The sequence below is a fragment of the Corvus cornix genome, chromosome 18 (assembly GCF_000738735.6).
Source record: "Corvus cornix cornix isolate S_Up_H32 chromosome 18, ASM73873v5, whole genome shotgun sequence".
Classification (NCBI taxonomy): Eukaryota; Metazoa; Chordata; class Aves; order Passeriformes; family Corvidae; genus Corvus; species Corvus cornix.
The window spans coordinates 1,969,498-1,992,724 of NC_046347.1; the positions used below are offsets into that span (position 1 = coordinate 1,969,498).

At 46.1% G+C, this 23,227-nt stretch overlaps 1 protein-coding gene across 2 annotated transcripts in view; it reads right to left on the minus strand.

Annotated features, from left to right (window-relative positions):
* MAP2K4 (mitogen-activated protein kinase kinase 4) overlaps positions 1-23,227 on the minus strand; it is a 76,134-nt gene that overhangs the window by 49,184 nt on the left and 3,723 nt on the right. The window lies entirely within an intron of this gene.

The window sequence follows — 23,227 nt, forward strand, 5'->3', positions numbered from 1 at the left end:
CCTACCACGCACAGCCTGGGCACACCAACAGACCTGGGGGGACAGCACTGAAGACGGAAAGGGCACCTTGGGATGTCTTTTATGTGACATTCCAAGCACAGGATGGCTGTTGGGGTTCCTGACCCTCCTCAGGCTAGCAGCAAATGGAGATAACCAGGCTTGAGGGAGGATGGATATCTGTGAGCTCTTTCTGCCAGGTGGGCTGCCAAGCAGAGAGCATCTGAGGGATGACCCTGTGAGGGAAAACTCTGCAGCCAACTGAGGAAGCAGTGGGAAACACAAAATAAATAAATAGTAGTGTGGGAGGGATCCCGGTCACTGCTCAAGCCACTGGCTCTCTATTTTCCACTGAAGTTGAGATGACCTGCTCAAGCAACAGCAGGGTTGGGACTACAAAGGCAGCTCCCCCTTCCCAGCCCTCCCACTGGGGTACAAAAGACCTTGTCTTGCTCCCATTTGCCCACAGGAAACCTGCACTCCTCCACACCAAAATACCTGAGATGAGGCCTCTTCCCCCCCACCTTCCCAGGAGCCCACAGCTGAATCCCTCCCAGCTTCCCACTGCCTGGGTGATTCTTCGGGTTGGAAAGGTCCTTAAAGATTAACTCATTCCAACACCTGCCATGGGCAGAGACACCTTCCACTAGGTCAGGTTGATCAAATCCCAGTCCAACCTAACTCTGAATGATGAGACAACCACAGTTTCTCTGGGCAGCCCGTGCCAGTGCCTCACCATTCCCACTGTAACAATCCATTTCAAGCTGACACTAAGGACACTGTCAGCCAGCACAGACACACTCTGTACCTTGTGTTTGTCCCTGGAGCAAAGCATACACCTGAGGGCAGGTCTGCAGGACTGAGGAACCAGAGGACCTTCTGTGAGTGCACAACCTGTCACGACACCACGCCATCGCCTGACCGACCTCCCACACCTCTTCTGACTGCTTCCCTGAGGGCATCTCCCCCCTCACACAGAGCAAAACCAGACAGCTAATGACTGCCAAGGGTCTGGAGGATGCGACCCTTACCCCTGAAACCTCCCCCTGTTCGTCAGCTCCCCCCAGGTCTGCACAAGCACAGGGGATGGTGCTGGGCAGGAACCCGTGGAGAACGGCCACACAGCCCCTGCTCACTGGTCCCATGATGGCAGCACAAGTCTGCCCTCAGATGGGGTCCAGGGATTTGTTCTATTATCCTTCAAGTCTGTTTCATTCACACGCCCGAAACCCCAGCCCTCTGTCAAAGGGCAATAACATTGTTTTGTAAGATTTTCCCTTTCTCACAGCAATGTTTATACAGCTCAGGAGAACACGGGACTTGAACTGGCCCAACACTAAAATTGACACAATTAGCTACAAACCCTCATCAGAAAATCTCCTCAGAGCCTGCTCCTATTCTTACTATTTGTAAACTTTATACACCAAGTTTCCTCCTGTTTTCACACAGGGACAGGACATTTTTTAACACAGTTAGATGTTGGTCTATTGATTTCTACCTCAGTAGGTTTCTAAGGATAGTTTCAATTATGTCAATCCACCACCTGGAGCTAGATTTTCTACAAATCCAACAAATACAGACGCTTAGGCTGCCCCTGGGAAGCAAACAGCATGGTTTGTTTCTGCTCAGCTGATGAACAAGGAATGTGACCGGGAAAAACGAACATCCTGAGAAACGCCAGGAATTTCCATCCAGCACAGATCACATGGAAACGTACTTTAAGTGAAACAACAGACTCAAATGAAGCAGAAGTCTGAGGAGAGCCAAAGCAAACTGTGTTCCCTAGCAGCCTTCCACAGCTTCAGCTGTGGACTCCAAATCTTGAGTTTCATCCTAAAAAAAACTTTTGACTCCATGTCTCTATTCCTTGAGACACATCATTCTAACTGGAGACAAAAGAGCCTCTTTAGGTGCAGCAGTTTTGCTGCGATTTTGCCATGTACAGGTTCATTAAAGACCACCCTGCCTCACTACAGCAAAGAGGTGTGGGGGTTATGGTGCTTCTGGAATTCACTAATGCCCATCACCACCAAGGCTGTGTGACCAAAACTGTCCCAAAATGTGCTGCAGAAATATCCACCTGATACAAATTGTCTTTTAAAGGTTCCGCTAACTTAACGTAATTCTAATCATCAACCGTTACAACATCTACTTCTCTGAGAACTTTTACAGTAAAGATTATGGGACAGAGAATGATTTGGAAGAAACCAAAACTAACTTTGGAATAGATTACTTTTTCACAAATTAGGGTAATCTTCAACACCAAACATGAAACTATGAAGCTTCTTGACTTATGGTCTTCCCAATTGTGACCACTGGGTTGTTCAGCTGCATGTTAATGGTTATACCAAGCCCAGACCATATTTGAAAGCAGGATGGCCTGGACTTCAGCTGAGCAGAAGTGGCAAGTACTACCTTATGTTTTGAGGGAATCTAAGCAGGATTGTATCCTAAGTTAGGTTGCTCTCCAAGAAGAAAAAAGACAGCCAAAAATAGCTTTCTGATTGTAAATAAATTAATCTACCCATAAGGATAGCAATCTTTACTGCAAATCATCCCAGCTTTCAAGTGGTAGTGGGTGTCCTCAAAACCATTTTTAAAAGAATGTCATCATTCTACCACCAGGCCTGTACACAGAACTGAGGTCCAGGAGTGATGCCCTGCATCCTCAAATGCACACACAGCCCTTGGCATTCCATAGACTGCAGCCAAAATGGACACTGGGAAAAGCACCTACACAACAGCCCCAGAAAAACTCAGGCTGACAGCAGCACTTGTTCCTTGCTGCACTGGTGAATGGTGCTAGGCCAAGGACAGAATTATTTATGTGCTGCTATCCGTCACCAGAATTAATCCAAGCACTTGGCTCTGCAGTTAAATTCTCATCACTGTGAGGCCCCTTTACCATCACCACAGCCAACCAGCCTTCACACAACAAGAAACAGCTGTCTAGCAGGTCACATGCAGGCCAAAAGTATTCCTCCACAGTTAGATTGTGTACTACTATTTTTACTTCACCTAGGACATCTATGAGTTACAGAATCACGAAACTGTTAAGGCTGGAAAGATCTTAAAGATCACCAAGTCCAACCATCCTGCCAGCACCACAACCTTGTTCACCACTAAACCATGGCCTCAAGCAACACATCCACACATTTTTACACTTCCAGAGATGGGACTCCACCACCTCCCTGGGCAGCCCCTTCCAGTGCTTGACAGCTGAAGAAATTTTCCCCAATACCCAATCTAAACCTCCCCTGGCCCAGCCTGAGGCCGTTCCCTCTCCTCCTGTCCCTGTTCCCTGCCAGCAGAGCCCGACCCCCCCGGCTGCCCCCTCCTGTCAGGGACTTGTGCAGAGCCACAAGGTCCCCCCTGAGCCTCCTTTGCTCCAGGCTCAGCCCCTTTCCCAGCTCCCTCAGCCACTCCAGCCCCTTCCCAGCTCTGTTCCTTTCCCTGGGCATGCTCCAGCCCCTCAATGTCTGTCTCGTCATGAGAGATTCAAGGTGCCTCAGCAGTGCCCAGCACAGGAGGATTGTCACTCTGCTGGTCTTGCTGGACGCACTGTAGCTGGCACAGGATACCCTCAGCCATTTCTTCAAGCCTCGGAGTCACCTCCTGTTGGAGAAAGCAATTCTAACTTCTTCCTAGAATCTCCTCACCACCATTCCTGCGTGCCACACCTCAACCGCACTGCTGACCATGTTCAGGTTACACAGAACAAAATGCTCCCTTTTCAAGCAGTAAGATTTTCAAAACATTAGTAGTTTAATGGATTTTTCCAAGGTTTCTATCTTGCAAGGCTACAAACTGATTCCTGTCAAAATGTTTTCCACTCGGTTTAACTCTGCAGGATCAACTTCTTGCTGCCACAGCCTGAGCACAGGTCACAGCATTCAAGTGAGTCACAGTGCACAGGTAAATATTCTCTCTGGTCATATGCTGAAGTCACTGTCTGTTTGTGGAGTGATGATACGCCAGGAATCAAATCTGCACTCTCTTTCCTTACTGTAGTATAATCAGGAAAGAAAGAAATACAACCGCTGGAACACAAGCTGTGGCAGCAAACAGCAGGAAGGACAGTCAGTGCATCTGTAATGAACTGTGCAACATTTTTACCTCTCCCTTGTAAAATTAAAACACATCAACAGAAAGACAGAAAATGGGGAAGAATGGATTATTTACTTCCATTTGGAAACAGAGCTGAATGCTTGAGGTAATTTTCTTAATAGAAAACTATCAGTTCTGATTTCTTCCAAGGTAATTCCAAGCAAAGCTAGTGCAAATTCTAATGTGAGATGGAAAAAAAAAAACCCCCACACAGATCTCTGCTCTTCCAACAGCTTTAAATAACCAAACTGCTGTATCTTGTCTGCTAACAAAATGCCTGCTTTGATGTAGAGACAGCAAAGAACATTTACCTGCGTTCAGAGCTGCAGCCCCGCAGTTGCTGACATCCTGAATGCTCCCAGGATTTCCAGCTGGTTATTCCTGCTGCTGCTAGCACAGCTCTGCCTGCCCACAGACTCTTCCAGCCTACCATCTTGCACTTTTATCTCCTTCCTTTCCAGTCTTGCTCATGGATCTACTCCAACACCAGCACAACTAATCTGAGACTAAAGTAGGTTTCCAGTCTTACCCTCAAGATAAACTATTTTTCAAGAAAAAGCTAGTCAAATTTTGAAACAAAACCTAAAGAACTTCAGCATATCCTGCAGTTCTATTTGAGGAGTCTGGATGAAAGAAGAGACCTGGAGTTTGACTTATTAATTTTAAGAGCTGCAACTACAGAAATTCACTTTAAATATTTTCAGTAGGTCTGACATTTTTAGTCCTTCAGTGAAGCCTTCGATTTAGTACAATCTGAGAGTCAGCATTCAAATTTGAAATGATCATTTTGCACTGCAGGAGTAAGCTAAGTATGCTCATTTTTAGGAGTCGCCTCATTAGAAAGAGGATTTATCCATAATTCACCCACAGTCCCAAGCGTGCCTCCAACTAGGGAGCACAAACACCCAAGCCTAGAGCAGCCAGGACTCTGGAAGGATTACTGGCCAATGCCTTCATGAAAACACTCTATGGCAAAAAAACTGAACTAGACAGTATTTTAGCAAGACATGCACACGATTTGGGGCCCGGAGACGGCTCACAGCTGCACCAGCAGACATGCACCTGCACAACTGGCAGTACAAGATCCAGGTTACATCCAGCAGCACTTCCACCATCTATAAATACTTCCACCAGCACGCCTGGTAAAGTAGGTTAATCTTAAGAGTGCAAGAAATTGCAATCGGATTAAGATTAGTTCCCTCAGACTGGAAATTCTCAGAAGCAAAACCTGAGAATGAAGTCTCTGGACTCTCCAAAACCCACGGTTAACCTTTAACACTATCCCTGATGCTGTTCTGCATGGAAACACCATGTGTATGAATAGGGTTAAAGCTCCCTGCCCAGAGGAGAGTGCAGCACTGGGGCCAGACAGCAGCTTCAATCCCAAACTGGGGTTCAGGCAATTTCTAGCTGGAGAGCAGCATTTAACACACGGCTCACAGTCACAGTCCAGTGCCAAGCCTGGTGAAACACCGCTGGAGAGAACTTGGAGGGCCTGGTTCACATGGGAGGTGCTGCCAGATCAGGAGTGTGTGTCTGCTCTCACAGCAGCACTCTGCTTCACCCAAAATATTTCTGCAGCCTGAGGCAGCCATGGCATAACCCAGCAGAGTCTGTCACAGAGCAGCTGTCAGATACAAAGGGTGACTTTGGGAAATTTATTGTGCAGCACCTGGAGCCTCTCCTGGTGAACAACAATAATAAATTATGCAAAGGGCCATGCCGAGTACTTTTTCAATATGAAACAGCACAGCAACAATTATAAAATATACCACAGGAAGGAAGACTGGGGAGGGGGTTTGGTTGATTTTATTTCTTTTCTTTTTAATTTTAGGAGCCCATACTCAGACTAAAAGCAAGGAAAAAAAATCTGCCCTTGAGGACTTTGCTTAAGGTCAATGGAAAGGATTTAGTTTCTTTGGATAAAGCAACAAGCACGTTTCCGTCATCTCTCTAGACACCTTAGGCCAGCAAAGTGGCAATGTCAATCACAGCCTGCATCCCACTGGCTCTGATAAACACCTTGGACCCAGTGACCAGACCGAATCCTACAGTCACAGAATCATAGAATAAAAAATCCTCCAGAGTCAGGGGAATAAGAATAGTTACATGTTGCCTGTCACCGACTAGTTAAATAACTAGAAAGAATGAGCAGAGAAAGCGTGCCTGTGTGAAAGTGTTCAGGCTGCACTAACATGCACAAAAAAAATGCTGGAAACAACTTGTATTACAGTGAGAAGACTCATGCTGGAGCTGGATTCTAACAGGCTCCAGACTCTCCTGAGGAGGGATAATGCTCTGACCCCAGCACTGGGCTGCTTTTCCACTCGACCACTGCTACCACAAGAAATAATCCTTTGCGCAATGCAAGCACAGCAGATCTTCACGTCTGGATCCAAAACTTTGTAATATATAGGGTTTTTTTCCAAATACTACCAGCCTGACATCTATGTGCAGCTAAAAATAGCCAGTTTTTCAATTTGGATCTGCTTCACATGAACTGGTCTCTTGCTTGTGAGTGCCCACGTGTGCTGTTCTCCCGAACATCTGATCAATGTCTTCACAGACTTAGAGAGGAACTGAGCCCTTCTGAAAACCTGGTCTCAGCTGCAAGGTTGTTTCTGCACTGTTACACTGGGAAAGATTTTGATCTGGATCTTAAGAACACCTAGGAACACATGCTCTCAACAGGCGTTTTTGCTTAGTTCTGCTGAATTATAATGGAGGTGTATAGAGTTGCTTAAGCAAGAAATCAAATCACGAGTCTACAGAGCACATAAAACTTTCAGTTGTCTTTGAAAGTACTTGGTTGGAGAACTTTTCGATACTAAAGCCAAGGCAATTTTGTGCTAAGCTTTAGAAGTGGTATCTGTAGATAGATCTATTTGATCTAGTTTTGTACTTCTCCAATCTGGATTTCAGAGGAAGATGTTCTAATTCCGGAAGCAAGGGTTAGATCCAAAGACAAAGAGCATAAGAACAGCTGCAGTGGTCCGTGTAGCACAGCGTCTTGCCCTCCACCACAGCACTGAGGTGCCAATGAAAAGAGCCAAAGCCACAACATCCTTCCTTTGGATATTCTTTCATCCTCCAACCACTTCCAGCTCAAGGCCCACCTCAGTCAGCCATGGTATCTCTGTATTTAATGGCTGTTGCTGGGTTTCGCTTTCTCAGTCCTATCCCATCCTCTCGTCGCCTTGTGAGCGCCAGACCCCATCACGCCAGGCTGGCAAGAGCTCACACAACTCAACCCAACACTTGATTGAAGCCCTCAGACTCAAAGTCAGGTTGAACAACACAAACCCAACTCAGCTGCGTGCAGGCTGTCAGAAGAGACACAACCTGTCACCTGTGCTGGGGGCCCTGTCACCACCCACCCTCTCCCCTTGTCACATAGGACCTGCCCTGGCACTTGCATTTGAGACACAACCTGAGTTTGTTGGATTTCCGTGACTCTGTCCAGCACAGCAGCAGCACAGATCTTCCCATAACGACACAACAGGTCTGGGTGTTCCCACTGGATCCACTCCCTGTCTGCAGGACAGCAGATCCTCGATGCCACAATGGATGTACACAACCCAGCACCAGGGTTTGCCCTGCACACCTCCACTAGGGCAAGGAGTGCCCTGCTGCCATGTCACAGCTCATCTCCCAGCACTCAAATTATTCTGCTTTCCAAGGAACTGGAGAGGGAAAAATGAAGGAAAATTTATGTAGCAAGGAAAAAAAAAGAAAAACAAAAAACAAAACATTAAAAAAAAGGCAAAAACTAAAAAAACTTAATTAAATGAACTATGGTTCACTTCCATTACTTTGTTCAAACCTTTCCTCATGCTGAAATCCAGCACAAACACCCAAAGGCCAGTTATTTCTCAACACCAAAATAACTTTATGAACACTCAGAGGCTTTGCTAAACATCGCACCACAGCTCTGTGAACACCAGCTTTTGGGATGATGTTTCTCTTACCAAAAAAAATAAAAAAATCTTGTGCACCCATAAAAATTCTGGCTTTGTACTGTCTTGTGAAGCATTCAGTATGAATTAGCAATACCCTGTAGCAGGACGAGCACAGGAAGGAGCCCCAGTTTCCACTGCCGAGACATGTCGGGCATTGTCTAATGACTGATATTTCCAACAGAATTCGCAGCTTTAATAGCTTGGCAGCACCAAACCCTCTTCAGAAAGACACACGGTGATGGCACTCTTGCCCAACATTGTCATTCAAGTGACAAAACACTCAGAATGCCAGGAATGAGCTGCTGCTCTGCTGCTGTGCTGGAAGGAGTGAAGGCAACAGGTACCAAACCCCTTCCATGCCTCAGCTGAAGGCTGGAGTCAACCAGGGATTTGGGCATAGGGCTGCTGCCTTCAGGAGGTTGGAAGGTTGCCAGAGCTGCCTCCAACAGCCAACAGCTGGCTGCTCTCAACAACCTTGTGGATATTTACTTATGTGGCAGAGATCTTCAGCTTCTTGTTAGCGAAGATAATACTGATTGAAGTGTTACAACAATTAAACTTCTTCCTGAAGGAAGAACTGCACAGATGAACACAGAAACTCTGACTCCAAACCAACAGCCAAAGGATCTGCAGCAATACACTTCTGCAGCAACGAACAACAGGCTGGCTTTGCTACATCAGCTCATGCAACTCTAAAAAAACACTTGCATCCTGTCAGTGAAGAGAGAGCATATCTAAAAAGATAAATAAAATTTTAAATAAAGACCTTAATACAGGCATTTGTAATGCAAGCAAACACTGCAGAATGTGGAAGTAGAGAAATGAGGAGCTGCAATCATGTTACCTGCAGAGCAGGAAGCTGAGGGTTTTGTGGTTTTCCTTTTCTGTGTGGTTCCAGATGAGTAAAATCCCCATGTTCCCAGCCAGGACAAACCCAAGCCTCTGCAGAGCTTGGCTCCAGCATATGGATCACAGTCAGGAGGTGAAACTTCTGTGAAGAGCTCTGGTCTCCTTCCACCACCCAGCTCAAAGCCTTCTCCTTCCCTGATGGACACACAAACCCTTTCTCTCCACAGAACTCCTGTTGCCTTTTTGTTGCTACAGTTTATACAACTGAAAAAAAAAGTGCTTTTTAATATTTACTGTATTTATCTTGCTGCACTACTTACAGGCCCTAACTGTCCTTAACTGGCCAGTATGCCCCTTGGATCCCCAAAACCTTTGAGAGCACCCAGGGCAGCAGGTATGGCAAGGGGCACAGTGGTGCTGCTGCTCAGCACCCACAACCCCAACTGCTCAGAGGTGCAACTGGAGAAACAAAATGGCTCTGGAGTTAAAGCTACTCCAGCTGGTAATTCCTGTGGCTTCCCTCTCCAGTAGAGCAAAACTTGCTAGAAATATTATGAATCGCCAATGAGGGTGCAAGCCATGTCCATATGCTGCTCCTGAATTTGTATTTACCTACAAGTCCCATGTCCAATGAATCCATGCAGGATCAAGCTGCCATTCCCCTCTTCCTGGTATAATCAGGTTTTTGCACACCTGGGAAGGGCAGGAGTACAAAATCTGTGTGGAGATGAAGATCCATTCAAACTTTTATTCCTTTCTTTTGAACATCTCACATGAAGCAGCCAGTGCCTGTCAGAAGTAACATTTACTTGAGCAAGTCACAGCCACTTCTGGTCATCCTGCCTCTACTGAAACTTTGCTTCTAACGCTTTCAGACAAGGAAACAGCTTCAGTCCCTGTCACATCCACAAACAAGCCATGTTATATTGCAAAATGCTGTTTTCCCTAAATATATATATATTCCTGGTACTGCTGACACCTCTGAACTCCAAGAGAAAAAAGCTATTTAATGAAAAGGATCCTGGTTTCTCCTCAACAAAAGGGCCAGAGATGTGAATCCACAAAAAGTGACAAAAAGTTGATTGATTATCAAAACAAAACCAGAGAAAAAAGCTGAAGGGAAGCCTAAGAAAAGCCCAGCCCTTGCTATCATGGAAATACAATGGCTGTCACTCCATGAAGTGTCACTACACACATGCACAGATTTTTTTTTTTAAAAGTAGCCAAAGCACTGGAACAGCCAGCCTATGAAAATGCACTTGTTCACATGTTCTTAGTGTTCCTTTAACTATACACAACTTCTCAGGAGGAGAAACGAAATTACACTGGGAAGGGATCCTCACATCAAAGTCTGGGAAATACGTTTCAAACAGTTCTGAGGTTTGCAACCCTGAGAGAAACAGGAAAAAAAGAGAAGAGTCCCTGACCCTTTCATTTTCTTTATACAGACTTGTCAGCAAAACATAAATAGGAAGCAACTACCCCTGAGAACAGCCCTCCCCACAGACAAGACAGAGCTGAGCACAGGCAGGAGCCCAACACACGAAAATGGAGAAGGGCTTGGGCGGTGGCCTGGGCAAGGAATGCCACGGGACAGGGACCTGAGCCACGGGAAGCTCAGCGCTGCATCCTGCTGCTCCGCAGAGCTGCACCCCAGGGCACTGCAGAAGCTGCAAGCTAAAAGCTGCTCTCTTTAGGCCAGCAGGAGTCAGTTCCATTGCATACTTCCCCCCTCGTTTCACCATTAATACACTGACTGCTTACTGTCAGGGTCTCCCAAATCTAGGTTAGCAGAACATCAACACATCTCATGTCTCACCTGACAGCACAGTTTTGCCAAATTATTCACTAAGGCAAAGCTGCCATCCTGAACTGAGGCTTGCTGCTGTTTTCCCCTGAAAGGGCTGTAGAGCACTGGGGATCAAATCCTGCCACTTCTCAATGGTTTACAAGAGAAATTCACACACCTGTGTTACATTCCTTTCATTTACAACGAGCAGAGAATCTGCAAAGCATCTCTCTCCAGTAAAAATCCTTTGATCTTCTAGCATGGAGAAGAGCAACTGCATTTGCCTTCTCAGCACAAAATAACCCCCACCTTCAAATTCAAGATGTTGTTCTGAAGAAAAAGAAGTGGATGCACAGCAGAAACCAACACTTAATGGGAGAGGACAAAAGGTTTGTGCCAGCCTGTGCCAGGTCCAGGCCAGATCCCTCCTGCCCTCTGTAAGTGCCACCAGTTTCATCATCAACAATTACTGAGCACTGAGTACTTGAAAAAATAAATTAATACCCAATAGCTCCCACGATTCTCATTAATAGCTGGTAAGCACGACCTACAGAAATTGCCTGTGAAACAGAAAGCTGACAAATGGGTAAATGCATTCAAGCTCCTGTCATCCTTTCCTTCAAAATATATGTGACATTTGCATGGAACGTGCACGAAGTCAGCAAATACACCCCCAGCACTTTAACAAGCGGTTTAAAGAGAAAACTACAATTAACATATACTCTGGCAGTAATTAAAGCAAACACACTGTCACTATTTAGCACTTAACAGTATTTTTAATGGAAAATACTCAACATCAAAATCTCTCTTTGCTGTAAACCACTTTTGCCAGGAACAAATGGGGTTTGTTCTGTCGAAAGAATCTTCTTTCCTAATAGCTCATGTCATAATTTGCCTGGTTAAAATCTAAAGGGGAAACAAGCCACAGGCACCTCTCAGCAGCTCTCTGGGCTGACACAGAGTGCCCATCCAGCAGCACAGGCAGCTGCTCCAGCCATGGCTCTGTCCGCAGGAAGGGGAAGGCCCAAACCAGCACAATCTCAAATGTGCAAACCAAGACCATCTATGCTCAGATGCACAACACCAGTTGCTCCTAGAGAATGAGACAGTCACAACTCTTGGAGAGGAAGATCTCCACTAGGCAACAATACAGGAAGTCCCTGGAAGCAAGAGCATCCTGGGCACAACCCCCTTTTTTCAACCATTTTTGTGTATCTTCTGCATTTTTAAGGCAAACTGTGATGCTTTGGGCAAAGAGGTGGTGAAGTATTGGTTTAAGGCTTTTTCTTAATGCGTTTCTGACCTACCTGCATTCCTGCCTCCAGGCATAGGAGTCAGCAAAGTGATTTTAATGCAAGCATTTTACAGCCCTCCCCGGGCACTCCATGGCTGCCCACAGCACGAAGGAAGCTCACAGCAGTGCAGGTGAGAAACTACCAGCACACCACTGCTTGTAGGACAAAGTGCACTGCAGAGCCCAGAGCTGGAAGCACACATTTTCACTCCAAAACTGTCAAGGTCAGAAAGCCACAGAGATGCTGGAGGGATTTTTGTCACCTGCTCTCTGGAAGCCCTTTGGCAGCAGCCTGGCTCTGCAGTTCCCTGCCACCAGCAAAAGCAGCTCCCATGTTTTCCTACACTTCCAGGTAGCCAATAGAGTGAACAGGGCTGGGCAGAAAGGGTTCACTGGTTATCAGTCCTCAGCTTGCAGCAGCCTCAGAACCCCTTAACTCCTGCAATGGCAAAACAACAAATTCCCTTCCCTAAGATCTCATTCATCACCGGTTTGCTACAGGGGCTACCTACCAATTAGACCCAGCTGCTGAGCTCTGAAAAAACCTCATTATATTACAAAACCCTCTGATGACAAAGCCTTTTTATTTCCTTTTTTTCTGTGGAATATCTCTTATTCAAGACTTTTTGTTTGCTAGCAGACTTCAACCCTTCTAACACTCTATCCCTGACAGAAGGTCTCAGCTTCAGCTGAAAAGCACTGCTGGGGAAGTTAACTAAACTCCTGCAGAAGCACTTCCAGTCTTAACATGTCAGACAACTCTGAGTTGGCAGACAGTCTGACAAAAAAGCAAGCCATTGTCCTTAATAAATATTAATCAACCTTCTTGGGCTGCCGTAGTTCATATGAACCATCGGGTGCCAGCTGTTCCCAGCAAATCCCATCTCTAACTCAGTCTCACCTGCAGAGCCATTAACACAGCTGCATCATAGTCACCAGCAGGTCACTGCTCCCTTGTGCCCACAGACCACTTCTCCCCATCCAGACACCTCCAGGCCACAGCTCCCTGGGGCAGACGCTTCCCTTCCATCTCTTTTCACACCTCAGCCACTGTCCTCTCTGGTATTCACCGGAGAGGTCCATAAATCTACCTCAATTCCTGCCACACAGCTCTAGCTTGCAAAAGAGGTTTGAAATTCCAGCTTCAAACACCAAGTTTCCTAAATGTCTGTATATCCTGAGCGGAGAGAAAGCTATTAAGGAATAAATAGGTGCTGTCCAATCCTGTCTTAGGGGAGTAATTTTGACAGACAGCTCACTCTGTGCTGGAACACTGAAGCATAGCTCCTTCTCAGCTCTTCCAAGACAGAAAAACATCAGTCTGTGAAAAGTAATGGACAACAAAGGATTTTCTATATACAGTATCTCAGAAGAAATGTCTCTGAATAGCAGTCACAAAATATACTGAGATAAAACCCAAAGACACCGTTTAAAAAACATTAACAATTATCTCTTCAGATATTAGAATTGCTGCAACAAATTTGCATACTGAGTAAAAACAAAAAAACTTTATGTAAATTGAAAGAAATGCAAAGGCACAAGATTTCTAAAATCCAGATTTAAAAAAAAAAAACAAAACCAAAAACTGAAACAAATCATGCTACCCTCATGTCACAGGCAAAGCAAAAGGCACAAATCCACCTCAACAATTGGTGACCTTTTAACTGAGTTCTTGCTGCACTAGCACTGTGAGAAATGGTGACTCTCTCAGGAGTAGGAATGATATATCTGGTTAGTCACAAGAAAAAGCAAATTCTCAGTACCAATATTGATAAAAAACAAGGGGAATGCTAAATAAAAGGCACAGCTTTCTCTCTTTATGCTTTTTCACAGAAGCTTATCTGAAAGCCTGAAGTAAGAGACCATTTCTCATTCATTCACTCAAAGGAGAGCATCAGCATTAAGACTCTTCTTTTATCTTTCAATGTTTACTCTAAAATCATAAATTAAATGGATTTTTTAGATCAAACTTTAGGCTGCACTGCTTTGAATACAGAGCAGTCCCATCATCAGGATCCAGGGAACAAACACTGGCATCTGGCAGCAAAGGAGTGGACCAAGGTACTGTACGAAATAACAAACTTTAAGACTGAAGACATTGTTTTGTTCCCAGAAAGCTGAAGGTCTGGAGTAAATCTGCCCATATTAAGCAATATTTTAAAACAGATGGTCCAGCTGCTTGTGCCCAGGCAATTTCCCACAGAAGCCCAGCCCTCCAGCACTGCCACCAAGCGAAAGACCAGACCTGGTCAAGCACAGCATTCCACACTTTCATCAAAGACACCTGCCCAGAGCCGGGGAGGACAAGTACAGTGGCTTTTTGTAATATTCCCCCACAGGTGCTGCTAATGACAGCTCACCTGTACAACTGCAACCTGGGCAAGCAGCATTGCCCGCAGCATTCTCTTCATCCTCACCAGCAGCCAAGCCAGACTCACACAATCCCAGAATAGTTTGGGTGGGAAGAGACTTTCAAGACCATCTCATTCCACCCCCTGCCATGGCAGGGACACCTCCTACTATCCCAGGTTGCTCCAAGCTCCATCCAACCTGGCCTTGGACACTTCCAGGGATGGAGCAGCCACAGCTTCTCTGGGCAGACTGTGCCAGGGCCTCCCCGCACTCTCACAGGGAATAATTTCTTCCAAAGCAAAGAATTTCTTCCTAATCACACAGAGATCACACCAGATAATCACACTACAGAGCTGGGTACAGATCCATTGCTTGATGTAAGGGGCAGGTCACAGCAAAGCTCCTGTTCCTCGAGCAGTGACAACGACCCGAGCTGCCAACACTTGGAAGAGGCAGGTGTGATCCAGCAGGCTCTGGGATGCAGGCACTACAGCAATGTGCATGAGGAATTTAGCACCACTGCACTCTCAGGAAGCAGCAACCTTGCTGTTTACTCTTTTACTAGGGTAAATAACTAGGAGCAAACACAAAATTTCTCTGCTAAAGAAATAAACACCATAAAACCTCTCAATAAAAATTCCCCAAGTGCACTGGATTTTGAAAGTCTATGGAAAAAAGCTTTACTGCTGTGCAGAGGGCAGGCGGGCCCTCAGTATGGAAGGAGCCTGAGAGTCTGCCCAGCTAATCCTCATGGTCTCACGCTGGGTAACAGAAGACTGTTGCAAAAATATCAGCCAGTAGCCCCAACTCAGATCCAGCTATCTTCTTCCCTTGCCCTTGTCCCCATTAACTCCTTCTCCCTCCAAGCTTCCAGTAAAAGGAACGCGTGCACCAGCCCTGCATACAAACTGACTGTCCCACACAAAAGCACCAAGAGGCCCCTCCTGGCTCCCGCAAGGTGTCCGAGCACCACAAAGAAGTTTTTACACCTTTGCAGCCACCCGTGTGTGGCCTGTGGCCAGAGCCAGTGCTGCTGCCCACCTGGCCCATGCTTGCCCCAGAGCAAACTGACCCACAATGCCTTGATTTATGATGCTGCAACTTCTCCACTACAGCAGGGCTCCCAGTTTTTTGCCGAGAAGGTGGGAGCTGCATGGCCTTGTATCAATGATGCAAAAGTCATCTCTGCTCATGGCACCAGCACAGCTTAGGTCTGCTCCTGGTGCTACTGCCCTAGGCAGCATCTGAGAAGGGGGGAAGCTGAGGTATCAACCTGGCCTTGCTGCCCATGTTTTCTGCTCCATACAAGACCATCGGCAAACTCCAGAGACAACGTGACCCCCAAAGATACCACAAATAACATCCCATCCGTGGGAACAGATGGAATGTGCTGGAAAGGGGAGAGGAGGCTGGTTCCTTGCCTAGCCCAAGGCACACCAGGGCAGGAATACCATCACACTCTAAAACACCTCTGAGACACAGGCATTACAGAGGGAGCAGCATATGCATGTTGAAAGTGCCAGATCAACAGCTACACAAGTGCCATGAAATCACCAAGGTGTGGCAACAGAAAGAATATATCAGATAATGACTGAAATCATCTACTGAAAGCCAAGAGTCCTAAATGTTTTTAAGAGGAGTTTGATATGCTTATACATGAGGTAGAAAAGAGTAACTAGTGGACACAAAATATTAAACTTGTCGTAGGAATCCCTGGACACTCAGCTAGCCAGTTCCCTTAGCAGGGAGTAAGGGCATTAGCTGGGCTCTGGCTGATCCCAGCAGAATGTGTGTGCCCATGGAGCACAAACACACTTCTTTCACTGTGTTGCTACACGTAATTATTTCACTGCTCTTTTCAAAGAGATTTCCAAGTGTCTTTGCATTTCTTTGAGTCCTAACATGGACCAGATCATATCAAACCCACAGTCATCTAAAACAACTGTCATACTTGGGACTGAATCATCAAGGTTGGAAGAGCAGTCACTTTTCTCCTGGCACGAGTCAATGTCCCTGCTGGGCAGTAAAGCAGCACCAACTCCTGCCGGCTTAGATGAAGATGACCCAAACTTCCCCTTCATCAGCTCAGCTCCCATGCAGCAACCTGTGTTAGCTGCTAAACCCACAACTCTCGAACACAACGCCTGAAGGGACAGCAAGATGTTGACCCCAGTATTATTACACCCTCCATTTCTGCATTGCTCAACAGCATGGACATCAACCTGTTGAAGAGTATTGTCACAGAGCATTATCTGTCAGGACATGCCAGCACAGGATTGTTCTGAGAACACCGGGCAGTCAGAGCTCTGCTGCTGAAGTCAGAGTATCACCCAGCTCTCAGAGGGAAACCCAACACAAATCTTCCCCAAAAGCTGCTATTTACTACTTGGAAACAACACTGTGGACAAGTGGTTCCTGGACTGCGTCCCAGGTCCTGAGAGAGCAGCACAGTGCCCTGGTATGGGGCAGGGTGCAGCTCAGACTTTTGGCAGCTCAGCAACGAAGCAGGGTCCCTGTTGCCAGTTCAGTTCCAGGCTCCCGTTCAAGTCAGCCCTGACTAAGGCCTGCCAATATTAAAGCAAATGACCAGACCTAGAAACATTGCAGGGCCTCACTGAAACAAACTGTGCATTCACACATTCATTTCCCGTATTTTCATAGGGCAGGACAAAAGCAGCCATACTGACAAATCAGACCAGGAATTTCTTTCAAGTCACAGAAGATTCCAAACCATGGCCCTGATGGGGAAGTCAGCCGAGCCCTCCCACACAACCATCCAGACAGACACACACAGGCCTCGGACACCAGCTCCCACCACTCCTGTCTCAATCTTTGCCACTTCCACATTTGCTGAGAAGATCCTTCTCCCATTTGCTCAGGTGCAGTCCTCATCAGCAGAATCAGCTGGGATAAAACCACAGAAACAGGCCAGAGAGTAAATTTTTGCTCTTAGCCCCAAGGACATCTAGCACTGATGCACGGTGGCAAAGCTTAATCCATAAGAAGCCTATCTGGCTATGACTGGCATAACCAGCCGGGCTATTACTCCAATTCTTCTCGAAAAGAAATAAATTAATTAGAAACATATTTTAAAATAGATTTTGCATTTCCAGGAGAATGCTGGCAGGCTTGTTCAGATATTCCACAACATGTAGCTCTGGTGCAAAAAGAACTCAACTGCCAAGCTGCTGCCTCAAGCAGCACATATCTAAACCTTTGCATCCAACCCTTTCTTCTTCCAACAGAAGTCTGAGCTCATTCACAAGTCTTTTGTACAAACTTGCATACTAACTTACACCTTAGTGTCACACTTTCTAGTGACAACAGCTGGGCTATATCAGATCAGAAAGCAAAGAGCTGACCTCTTCCCCAAATCACGAAGGAAGCCAGCTCTAAAAGCTGACATGCAAACACCCCACTTTCCACATGCTGATTGTTGCAGCTACCCCAAGGCAAAAAGGACCTTGAAGAACATCTCAGGTCTCAGCTGTAAGTCTTGATCAGCATTGTACAAAGCTGTTCTGACCATCCTCCCCCTTCCTGCTTCTGCCCATGCAGGTTTCTGAGTGGGACAAGAAGAAAGAAGAGGATATCAAAGGTAGGATGAGGTTTCCAGAGTCTGGCATGAGATTAAATCCTGAACTGACGGTGTTCAGGAGAGAAACTGGTCTTTACAGGAAAACTCGGACATGGTCCCACTGCTCCCCAGAAGAGATTTCCAAACGCAGTGCTTTTATCTTAGTCCACGACCCCTCCCAGGTCAAACAACACAACCATATGTTTTTAAAGGAAACTGTTTTATCTCGGTCCACAAACCTCTTCAAAGTACAAACACTTTGCTTTCTGCTCCAAAAGCAAAGTGATAGTTAATTCAGTTAAGAGAACCACTTCCAGAGAATTAGGTCCAAAGCAAACCACACAACTCTTTTGGTCCACAGGAAAAAAATAAGCCTAGACAAAAACAGATAAAGGACAAACTCCCATTAGGCTCAGCTGTCTGCTCCCAACAGCTGTCCTCCTTACGCCACAGGGCATCTCCTGAAGCACCTCAGAAAGATCAGATGAATTATTCAAAACACAGACTAATTCCTGGCGATTGGACTCTTTGTTCGCTCCAGGACCAGCAGAGCTGTCTGCTTCCTGGAGGGCTTGCCCTGCCTCCAGTAAAGAGCAAACACCAAGGCTTTGATTTGCAGAAGAGGAAATCAATTTAGCAGCTCATAAATACACAATTTGTGCAATACACATACTCCCATCTCCCTTGATGCTCATGCAGAAGTTAACAGGCCATACCCACTGAACACTGTCACTACACCACCCATGTGCACGGCAGTTCAGCTCACCTGAGAGGAGAAACAGGAGGGAGATGGACAGCGATACTTGGCAACACTGTGTTGTATTTCCTCACCAACAGCAACAGCAGAGATCTCGCCACTGAGGGTTACAGCCTGAGGAGTCAAGGTCACACATTTTGGAAGATGCTCTGCAGCATCACATGATACTCCTGATGCAAATCCAGGCCAATGAAACCTCACACACCTTGCAAAGGAACTGTGCGGGCACAGAGCAGGCATCCAACAGGGCTGCAGAGAGCTCCACTGGGACTGTGCTTAAACAAATCAATAAAAATCACATTTGCACCTTTCCACCTAACCATGAGGAGACACAGACATGTTGCACCTACATGACCTGCAGGACTAATCCTGAAGAAACACCCACCTAAGTAGACCAGGAAATGTAAGTCATGGGGATCTTCAAGAGCTAAAGCTTCCCCTCAAACAAAAGGAAACCCAGTAAGATTGCAGATGCCCTTAAGAACCAGACTAATGTAACATAAATTAAAGTGGAATGAGAAATTTAGAACCAAAGTCAGCACGACAGCCTGTCCAAAACACCAGCCCCCAAATGCAGATGCTCAGGCTGACAAAGCTTCCCTGCCGAGGCAGCTCAACTGCTAAGGCAGAGCAAGTTTTCAACTTATCATTATTTCCAAAGGTATTCAGCTGCCAAAGTTTATCAGTCTTCTACATCCTTTGGTTTAAAACACATCCCTACTGTCCTCTGGGTGCTCCAAGTTTACCACATCCAATCACAGGAATTAGTTCAAATCTCTCCTGCTACAAGATCTCCCTGCAGTCTATCCTTCCCTTCAGCTTCAGGAAGGGTCTCAGGAAAAAGGCCAATTCCCCCAGGCACAGAACCCACGAGGGAAGGCAGGTCCTGAGCTGGGACCACTCACGAGGCAAAGGGACAAACATGGGCCAACATGGGAAACGCCTGCAAGGTGAACAAACAGATAGGCTGTGTATGTTAAAGGCACGTGTATTAAAAGGTACATCCATAGCAGCTCCTGCAGTCAGTTCAATGCTGGTAGCACAGGACCACCCCTTTGAGAGGCTGCCACACGAGGTGCCACCTGCAGTGGCAGTTTTCCAAGCATCTCATACACAGTTTACGTAAGTCCACCTAGCAAACCTCAGCAAGACACCTGTAACAGAGATAACTTGTCCAACAACTCAGCAGCAGTACAAGCAGGTGGGTGGGGGTAGAAAACAGGGTGCAGAGTCAACCAAAAGCTATTTTGTCCTGTTCAGACACTGAAAGAACCATGAGTAAAAACCAAAGCTCCAAGGCTGCACAAATCCTTCCCAAGGCTGCAATCTTGTCCCAGGAGAACGAGGTGAAACCCACTCTCCTTGCATTTCACACTTTATGAACAATGGCTTAACTCCTCGGCACCTTCAAAATAACTCTAAGCACTTTCCTTCTCATTGATTTTGATAATCAAGTATTTCAATATTTTGACAGCCCTCTAAACACCCAAGTCAGTGTCGACTGTGAGGGGTGAGCCTCATGTTCATGTTACAGACATCCTCCAAACCAGAGGGACATGTGTAGATGGAGGGACAACGAACATGCAATAGCTGTTCCACTCTCAGCCTAGCAGAGACACAGTATTCAAGTTATCTATGAGCTGAACTAAAGAAACACAGGTGAAGTGTCTCTCTACAGGGATTCACCATGAGTAACTACTGCACATTAACTAATCCAGCTATAATAACACACCTTTTTGAAAGACATTTTTCCTCAACAAGCACTGCACTGTCATTTACCCACTGCTCACACATCTGCAATAAAACAAATCTACAACATGAAAAGAAACCTGAGTACCCACAAGACAGACAAAAGCCCTTCACAAAAAACACCAGCAGCCTGGAAAAACACAGTGGAAGATTCACATTACTGAAGGCATTGGCCAAGGGAGCAGCAGCAGAACTGCACAGGGAGAACCAAAAACCAACCAAACCAATGTACAAACAGCTTAAAAATGCACTAACTCCTAGGCAAGTAAGATTTAAAGACACTGATTCTTTTGAATTAGTGTCATCAGAGGGACTCAGTTTCTCATTCCAAAAGAGATGCTACAGCCCAGCAACCGTAAATGACCAGGATCAACAAAGGAATCCCCAAAATATTTGTTCATCTCTCCAAAGCCAGCAGACAACATTCTACAATAATAATCCACCCGGACCAGAATATCCACGAAAAAGCCTATATGCCAAGGTGATACCTCTTGAACTACAATGAAAAGGTTCAACTGCCAGTACCAGGCAGCTTTTCCTCACCCTGCTGCTGCAGCACAGCAATCCCCACCTTCCTGAGTGGATGCTGCTGTCGTAGTACAAGGAAGAAGGGCAAGACACACATCCACATCTAAGAGGCATTTGAATTCAATGAAGCCCACTTTAAATGAGGTACATGAGAGCTGGGAACATCACCAGCACCTTTCCAATGCTGGTCCAGATCAGTGCACTCCAGCCTTTGAGAGGATGCCAGAAGCATCACATCCATTCAGAGATTTTTATATCGTCTTTATAAATGTCACTTCAGTGAAGCCTGGATGGGTATTTGTTGCCAGTTCCTACCCACAGGGCAGAGCACTACACAAACACCCTGCACAGTTTCTTCCCCTTGCAGTTTTCCTTTCCAGTCTCCACAGGCTACAACAAGTAGCCTGCTTCCTCCACCGGGAAGCAGACCTCCACATTTTCTTTCACATAAAATCTTATCAAACCTGAATCCAACAGAAGACATCCAACTTCAAAGCATGATGCTAAAAAGCTGTTTATGTCTGTTTGATACATGCAGAGCTTGATATGGTTACACAAGAATCCTTTAACCAATGCTTCACTGCATATGCACAAATTTAATTTCAGGGAGTCCTCAAAAACATGAAGTTGGGAAAGTACACATTTTGGCTTTTTTTGCTTCCTCACAAAACTCATCTTTCTCTTGCAGGATAACCCTCATTTTGATGGGTGACAGTGTGACTTCCACACCTCTTGGCTTCCTCAAATCAGCATAAAATAACTGAAAAGGCCTCCCAGCACTTGAGGAGACTAGTACTTTTGGGCTGCTCCTTTACCAGGAAAACAGACAGATCAAAAACATCAGGTGATTATAAGTAAATCAAAATAGAAAGCCAAAACGCAAAACCATGTGCCCACATACCAATACAACCCTACACACACAAGTGTGTGACAAGACTCAAACACAAAGCAGACATGGCTATAGGGCCCATACAGGAATAAACTGGAGGCACAAATGAATTAAAATACACTGGTTTGCTCACCACACAACTTTTATCTTTCTTAACAAATGCAAGTATGTCCAAGCAGACATACACCCATCAATCTGCCAGAGTCAGCCTCCATCAGTGCTGTCTGCTAATGCACACAGGTTTGGTAATTCCACCGAAGGCAAGTGGAAGTGCAGGCACCTTCTGACTGTATTCAATCAGTTCCCAGCTGCTCACCTGGCCTATGTAGGAATGGGCAATTAAATACACAGGGACAGAGAACACTCATTTTATTACCTACTGAGGACAGGCATTGATTCTCCCCTCCTGTACCCTCTTATCTTGTTCTTTTCTATCTTCCTTGTTCTCATACCTACATCATATGTTTAATTTACCTGGCCATTCATACACTGCTTCATAGCTAAACTGCTGCTCACTTGCTGCTCCTTCACAATTCCAGCATCTCCCCACTGGCTCTTGTTACCCAAATTCCCCTGAGGTTCCCTAAGCAAGCTGCCATGTTGACACTGCTAAGTCACTTTCTCTGCCCACCGTGCCTCTCTGCTCAGAGAGGTAAGTCCTCCCCACCTGCCTTTTGACAGTGCTCACTTGTTCCAGCAGATCCAACATCTCATTCCTCTCCTCCTGCCAGACCTGGGACCAGGAGCACCTTCCTGGTGGGGAAGGGAGCAGCTCCAGTCACTGCATGCACTCACCAAGGCAGCAAGCAACAGAGGAGGACACAGGAATCATGGCATCTCTTACTGAATTCCCATACTGAGGATCACTCTGGTCGCAGTGATGCCCACAAATGGTTTCAAGCAATATTCTGCTTCTGCCAGTGCTGTGTGCAGGAGCCACGATTACCCCACTCACACAATGTACATTACACACACACACACACACCAAATTCACCTGACCGCAGTGACTGACACAGTTCATGGCAGTATTCACCAATTCTGTCACTAGCCAAACAAGAACAACCCCTGACCTCTCAGAAAGCCTCCCAGCAGCTCTTTTCTGCCAGAAAGAGAGAGGTACAGAACAGAGTTTCCTTGTAAATAGGAACTGATCACCCAACTTCAGTGAGCCACTGATGTCATGAATGGCACCCAAGGGTGAGATAGGGACTCTAGTTCATCTCCTCATGCACTCTGACACCTCTTAACAACCTCCCTGCCCTGGCTCCTTGCCTCATACCCACAAAGGATTCTCACAAGAGACAGACCTCCTCTGATTTTTGCTAAAATAGCTGGAGTTGGGTGAAGAGGGCAAAGACATCAGTGAGGGAGCAAACAGGA